Source organism: Salvelinus namaycush, chromosome 25, assembly GCF_016432855.1.
Source record: "Salvelinus namaycush isolate Seneca chromosome 25, SaNama_1.0, whole genome shotgun sequence".
Lineage (NCBI taxonomy): Eukaryota > Metazoa > Chordata > Actinopteri > Salmoniformes > Salmonidae > Salvelinus > Salvelinus namaycush.
In genome coordinates, this window is record NC_052331.1 from 5788929 (window position 1) to 5796574 (window position 7646).

Genomic DNA, 7646 nt, shown 5'->3' on the forward strand with positions numbered 1-7646 from the left:
TGGCCCAGTCACCCACAGGACTAGGCAATTGCCTCCCTTAAGCCCACAATGGACCAGTCACCCACAGGACTAGGCAATGGCTTCCCTCAAGCCCACAATGGCCCAGTCACCCACAGGACTAGGCAATGGCCTCCCTCAAGCCCACAATGGCCCAGTCACCTACAGAACAAGGCAACGGCCTCCCTCAAGCCCACAATGGCCCAGTCACACACCCACAGGACTAGGCAACGGCCTCCCTCAAGCCCACAATGGCCCAGTCACCCACAGGACTAGGCATTTGCCTCCCTCAAGCCCACAATGGCCCAGTCACACACAGGACTAGGCAATGGTAGATAAATTAGTAGATAAAGCATGTCTCGTTGGAAGACTGTATGCTGGGCGAAGAACATTCAGAAATCTCTTCCAATACACATTGCCTGTGAGCATCAGAAGTGAACCAGTTGCATACATAGCTTGAGCAAGACATTCATCAGCATTTCTCTGACTACGTTCCTCCATTGAGTCAAAAAAACTTCTGATTCCATGAGAACCATGAGCTGTTGCTATCAATAAGGTGTCTGATTCATCATTTTCACCTCGAATAGAAGTAGAGGGACTTTAGTCAGAGGTTGCTTGTTGTGAGCGCTGAGGGAACTTTATACACTTGGTCAGATGATTCTGCATCTTTGTTGCATTCTTCACATATGATTTGGCACAGTATTTGCAAATGTACACAGCTTTTCCTTCTACATTAGCTGCAGTGAAATGTCTCCACACATCAGATAGTGCCTGTGGCATTTTCCTGTAAAGATTAGAAACAAAATGAGTAAAAAAACAACAAATACAATTCCATGTACAGATACATAGTTAAAGCAGTTAGATTAAACAACTCATTTGTAAGACTTGTTTAAAAAAATGAAACTTGTATGGAAACAGGTGAATTAACACTCCTCAGTTAGCAGGCTCAAGCAAGCTAAACCCCACATGGTAGCAAAAACTAACTAGCAGAAATTGTTAACAAGTTAGAAATGATTTAAAACACACTTTGCTGTAGGCTATTTACTAGTTAACAAAACATCATATATGCCATAAAATATATTCACCCCACCCAGTATTGTAATCAAAACTTACCAGAAAGCATGTAGTCCTTGGCTCGGACAGTGTAGTAGTGTGGGCTCAATAGCATCTCATTAGTGTGCAAGATCTTGATAATCAGCTGTACATGTGATGGAAGAGTGCACTGCACATTTGATGGAAGATTGCACTGTGCATGCAGAGGGTTGCAATTCCATTAAATTGGGGATAGTAGGGGTGCACGATATATCGGTGAACATATCGTAATTGGACGATATTAGCTAAAAATGCCAATATTGGTATCGGCCCGATGTCTAGTTTAACGCCGATGTTAAAAACCGATGTCAAAGCTACCGTGCAAACCCATATAACATAGGTACATGACGTAATGACGCCACGTAACATTTTGCGTTACACGTGCAACACAGCATTCCTAACCTAGCCCACAATGTCTGCTGTGTGGATCGAGCAGTCAACAAGTCAAGCAGTCATTTGAAAGAGTAAGAAAATTTCAGCGAGACAACTCAAAGGCAAAATCCATTAAAACCAAGATAATTGAATTCATTGCCCTTGACAATCAACCGTTCTCTGTTGTGGGTGATGTTGGCTTTCGCCGACTGGTAGAGCACCGGTACACACTACCAAGTGCGCTATTTTTCAGATGTTGCCCTACCGGAGTTACACAGTAATAGCGTCACTGCTATTAGCTTCACGACATACATACTATGGAACGCCGTTTGGGTCGTTGCGTGTTAAAAAAGATACAGTAGCACTTTCAAAGCTGTACGAAAAAGTCTGCAAACACCGGCCACAAACAATGTGTTTACAATACTACGTTGGTAATAAAGCATAATTTGTTCGACCGCAACTTCTGAGGTAGCTAGCTTTAGCTTGGTACCTAGCTAGCAACAATACAACCAGCCTGAAAACAATGACGAGTAGAAACTGCAGTCATTTTCATTATTCTTAGCAATGATTTAGGAATTCTTGTGAGTAAGTATTAGCTAGGTTGCCACTTGTTGTTCGCCTATTGAAATTGAACTTCAGTTCATGAAAATAAATAGCTAGCCAGCTACTTAACCCTGTTGCCCAAAGCTAACGTTATAAGCAGCCAGCCAGCTTCATCTGTCTAATGAGGCTCGACCGGACCGGGTTATGTGTTGTGAAGCTAGCCACAATAAGGATTAGGCACAATAGTGGAATTTGCGGTTTGCCTTCAAAATACACGTATGTCATTAACAGTGATGCAAATGAAAACAAATAGTAAAATTATGACATACTTTTATTTTGAAGGCTAACTGCAAAGTCCACTATTAGCTTCCCATATATGGGTCTGACCACCATTAATAAGACACATAGCTATATAGCTACTGAAAGAGATTATGTAATTTTGCTATGTTTTTTGGGAAAAACATTGTTTGCATCCATGAGCTAGCTAGCTTTTTTATGACCATCACTGTAGGTGCTCGAGACAACTTTACCAGCATCATAGCATACGTATCGATGAATCGTTGTGACATATGAAATACGAGTGATAATCAATATGTAATAACTATGTAAAAAAAAAAGTATGAATGCATTAAATTATTATGTGACGTGCAGTCATATTCAGGTCCTGTTTGGTCAACAAGCTTATTTGAGATTGTATCTTTTTTGACACGCAAAGACCCAAATGGCATTCCATAGAAATCCTGGTTGAGAATGAAATGACGGAACAACAAACAGCACAGCAAGTAAGTGAAAGAAATAGGTTTTGATGATATTTTACCAGTAATGGGGACATCAGTAAATGCCATCAAAATAACTCAGTGTGGTGCGTGTGTGCGAGTAACCTTTATTTAACTAGGCAAGTCAGTTAAGAACAAATTCTTATTTACAATGATGGCTTAACCCGGACGAAGCTGGGCCAATTGTGCGCCGCGCTATGGGACTCCCAATCACTGCCGGATGTGATACAGCCTGGATAGCCCGGCAGTAATGTTGAGTTTATCAATTTAAATGCAAGACTGTTTATGGAAAAAACAAGTTTGCAGAATTGTATGTATTGTTAATCTGTATGTTATCTATTGTTAATCTGGACCATCCATGAATGAATGTCAATGCTGATAGCGTTTATGGTTTATTCGACCAGGTTTGATGCCAAAGCGAGGTAAAGGCATTGAGCAGCTCTGCCTTCTCACGCAAGTAGCCAACTCAAGCTCTTGCCGACAGCAACCACTCTGCCTTCTTGTGCAAGGGAGGGGCTTCGGGTTGCATGATGTAATCTCTTCGAAAATGTTTTTTTTTGCAATTGCTGAATTCCAATAGATGGCAGCATAAGACCACAAATTAAATTTCATATGATCAGTTCTCCCTGGATACACCCCCCCACTCACAGAAAAACTCCCAAACGTTTTTTTCTGTCCCTTCCACACTGCTAACTCAAGAGAAAGGACCGAAACACCCTTTTAACAGATTACTGTGAATTACTATGATGATGATTCACGTTTATTATTACCTATTTTCATGCTCATGTTTTGAAATTATACTTGATTACTATTTCAATAACGATTATCAATAATCCTGAACATTAATTCAGTCACCTATGGTCGAGAAACTTATTTTTCTAGAACATTTATTGTCAAATTCATCAACCAACTTCGAGGCGCTCTGCCTTCTCGCACAAGTAACTAACTGTAAAGCAATGGGTGACCATTTTAGAAAATCATGGGACTTATAGTTTAGTTGCATGCTATTTTATGTCAATCATATTGCTGCTCATAGCCTACAGTATAACTGATTCTTTGTGGTCTTATGCTGCCATCTATTGGAAATATTTAGCAATTCAAATTATTAATTCACATAAAGACATTGGTGAGGCAGCTGAGAAATAAAGGGTATTTTTCTTAGTAATTCCCGAGATCAGTCTCAACACTGCCCCACGCCAATTTCTGGACTTTCACATAGTGGTTACTAGGTCACACCCAATTCAAACCACATTTAAAAAATAAAACAAATGCGGCTTGTTTATCAAGTGTTCTGCTTTGCAATAATAAATATCATAAAATAACTAATAACAAAAAAACAAAAAAATGCTGGCATAGGTTTTAATTATAAAAAATAAAAAACATTGAAATGCTATTTAGTACTATAATGGTATTTACTAACATAATATTATTACTAAAATATTTTCTATAAGTGTTCTAGGTTATCCCTATTGTATAATTCTAACCCTAAAATTAGGGGTTAGGGCTAAAATGGGTGAAACCTATGGTTAAGGCTAATATAGGTTATGCGTGGGTTCAGGTTTTTTAAGGCAAAAAACAGCTAGCTCTCTTGCTCCTCCCTGTGGCCTTCTGTGGGTACTATATAACTAATTTGTGACACTTACTACGCTCATAATCTGAGGTAGCAACTGCTTCAGATCTACAAATCAATGAGCAAGACCTATCAATTTGATTTGCAACTCAGTGAACGTGCTCAGCATTCGCTCAATTCGATGCCAATGAACGAACAGATTTCGACGCATGTAAAATTAACAAGAAACAACAAATCGTTGGTTATTCGGTTATTTCTTAAATATAAAATGTTTAAAAATCGGCCACATCTTGAAAAAGAGGACTGGGACACGGGTTTTGTTTTGGCTTTACACCTTTAAAAAAATATATATATATGGTTAACCATGACCAGAAAATGTTTAACGTTTGATTGCTATGCGCCAGCCATCGCTGGAACTGTGGTTCATCAGAACGTGTACCCAGGCAAACAGTGAGCTTACTCAGAAAGTACTCATAACCATGTTAATAATTAGTTACATGAGGTAACCCTACGAGGTTAACGTGGGCAAGTCGTATTGACAGCAATAGTGAAGCAGGCATTGACATTGTGACGCAGAACAATGGGCTGGGAAAAGTGATGCCAAATTAGCAATTTTGTTGCTAGATTTAGCAACTTTTTTTTCAAACAGGACCAAGCAACAATTTTAGCTACTTTTAAAAATGTATTTTGAACTTTTAGCAACTTTTGAAAAGTGACTCAAATGCTAAAATGCACGCATTTCCCCTCTAAATGACAACACGTTTTTTTTCTGTCACAACACAAGGGCCTGGCTGCAAAAGTGCATTGTGAGTGACGTCAGCAGCAGGCGCTCAGCTCGTGCACAGGCAGCAACAGGCCAGCAGCAATTTCAGCAAATTGCAAACCATTGTTGGCTGACTGCAGCAGCAGTAGCATGGGTTCGATGAGCCAAACCCAATGAATATAGATGGTAACGAATGTTTGATCTTGAACAGAACAACATCAATCAACATGTTGTTTCAATCAAAATTGTACAGAAAAGAAGTGAGAGTCTGTACCTGAACAAATGTCAAATCATATTTTTTGCAGAGATGGCCAGTCAATTTGAGTAATGTTATTGTGTATTATACGTACGACGCAGTTTTACGTAATCACGCAATGACATCACAACGTCATTTAGCAACTTTTAGCAACAAATCAACCTGCCTCTAGCAACTTACCCTGAAAATTAGTTGGCAACACTGGCTGGGAATAGGACGTTCGGGAAAAGGTAGTTGGTGTCACGGTGCTCACTTCGAACACACCGACAGTGTCATTGCATTGTGGTACACCAGCATCACATTCATATCCAATAAAACGCTGCGTTTGCCTTGCAGCATAGCGTTGCATATGCAGTGCGTTCGGTGTGGTGAATACAAACTGTATGCGAAAACGGCTTAACAGAAATGGTAGCAGAAGGTGAATGTTGAACTTTTGTTGCACACATCCAGATTATGCTGCATACTATTTTGCGCAATGATGCTGTCGGTGTGTCCGAAGCTTAGTCTAACAACATTGTAGCCCAATGTAGAATACTGCCGTTGTCACGGGCGTTGCAACTCTGTTTCAAGCATTATTGATAATGTGGTTACATATAGCTATATATTACAAGGTCCAGCGTTCGATACAAAGTTGCTTGTTATCACAATCATGAACATCATGACAGGTAGAGGTAGCTAGCTAGCGTTAGCTTGCTTAGTTAACTGTTGATGAGTTATAAACAAACACCAACGGGCTAACGTTAGTGAACACCATAGTTAGCTAGCTAACGGTACATGCTTTAGCAATAACTAATTAGACGATTTCTACTGCTACAAAATATTTAGCCAACTATTTCTAGTATCTGGCAAAAGCGATTCGATAATGTATTCGATCGGCTAAACTCTAACTAAAGAGAACGATTACAAGGCCTTCGCTAACTGGCAATCGAATAAGACATTGACAAGCTTGCATAATACCGCGCAAGCAAGTTAAGAACCTTGCAGTTGAATAAGAGACCACCAAAACACCAATTGGTGGTAAGCTGTCATTACACGGCGCAATACAATTAGAAGAACTAGATCACGACACAGTTAACTGGGCCTGCTGGCTAGCTAGATCCAGCAGTTCGGTTTTAGGATTTATTAGCTAGTTGCAAGCTACTAGTACATTGATTCATTATGTACCGGTTAGCTAACTACGTTAACGTAGCTAACTAGCTATTTCATGACCTTCTTTCTAGCTTACGTTATGTTGCTGGTTAGCTAACTACATACAACTGCTTAAGACAAATGTTCAAAACAAACAACATAGAAAACAACGAAATCCTTACCAGATATATCCATTTGGGAGCAAGTACAACAATGCAACGCCTGCTAGCTAAGAAAACATGAATCGGGGAGCCGTGGAAAAAAGGGCGTCTCTAGTTACCACAGATACAAAGTCAGATGGCCCGCCTACTCGACCAATCAGATGAGGGAGTGTGATGATGAGTATACCGACCGACTTGCATGGGCAAACAATTTAATGGTTTTGATATAATGATTTATTTCAGAAATTTAGAAATTGATAAAGATGTAGTATATTTAATTGAACTGAGAATAATATTAGGTACATTTCATATTCACAAATGCAAATGGTCTAATTCAAAACCTAACTTTTTTCACTTAATAAATTAATTTAAACAATATGGCACTACTTTAACTAAAATGAAAAACAAAAAGGCAATTAAAACTTTGTTTGTTTAGGATTCCTGGCAATGTAAATAGTCTGTATGTATGCTTGTTTGCATGTGACTATTCCTCTTCTGTTTGTTGATATTTGTTAATAAAAATAAAATAAATAAATTTATTAATTGCATTTGTTTTATCTAGTGATCCATCAATTATTTTGTTATTTATTAGCTATAATAAAACCAACTGTTCTAACTGCAAAGTGGTAATTGGATGTCTTATTCAAACTCAGCTTGCAAGCTATTATGATTTGTATTTGTATTTATTATGGATCCCAATTAGCTGCTTCCAAAGCAGCAGTTACTCTTCCTGGGGTCCAGAAAAATTAAGGCAGTTATACAATTTTAAAAACATTACAATACATTAATTACAGAATTCACAACACACTAAGTGTGTGCCCTCAGGCCCATACTCCACTACCACATATCTACAATGCAAAATCGATGTGTATGTGTGTATAGTGTGTATGTTATCATGTGTGTGTATGTATGCATCTCAAATCAAATTGTATTTGTCAAATGCGCCAAATACAACAGGTGCTGTAATTGGCAATGAAATGCTTATTTA

General features: G+C 38.8%; 1 protein-coding gene across 1 annotated transcript in view; it reads right to left on the reverse strand.

Annotated features, from left to right (window-relative positions):
- Nucleotides 1–6774, reverse strand: part of LOC120020150 (nuclear receptor coactivator 6-like) — a 42596-nt gene extending 35822 nt beyond the window's left edge. Inside the window, exon 1 of the mRNA XM_038963624.1 lies at nt 6680–6774. The gene's annotated coding sequence lies outside the window, so the exon portion shown is untranslated. The remainder of the gene's footprint in view (nt 1–6679) is intronic.
- Between the last annotated feature and the right edge of the window lie 872 nt (nt 6775–7646).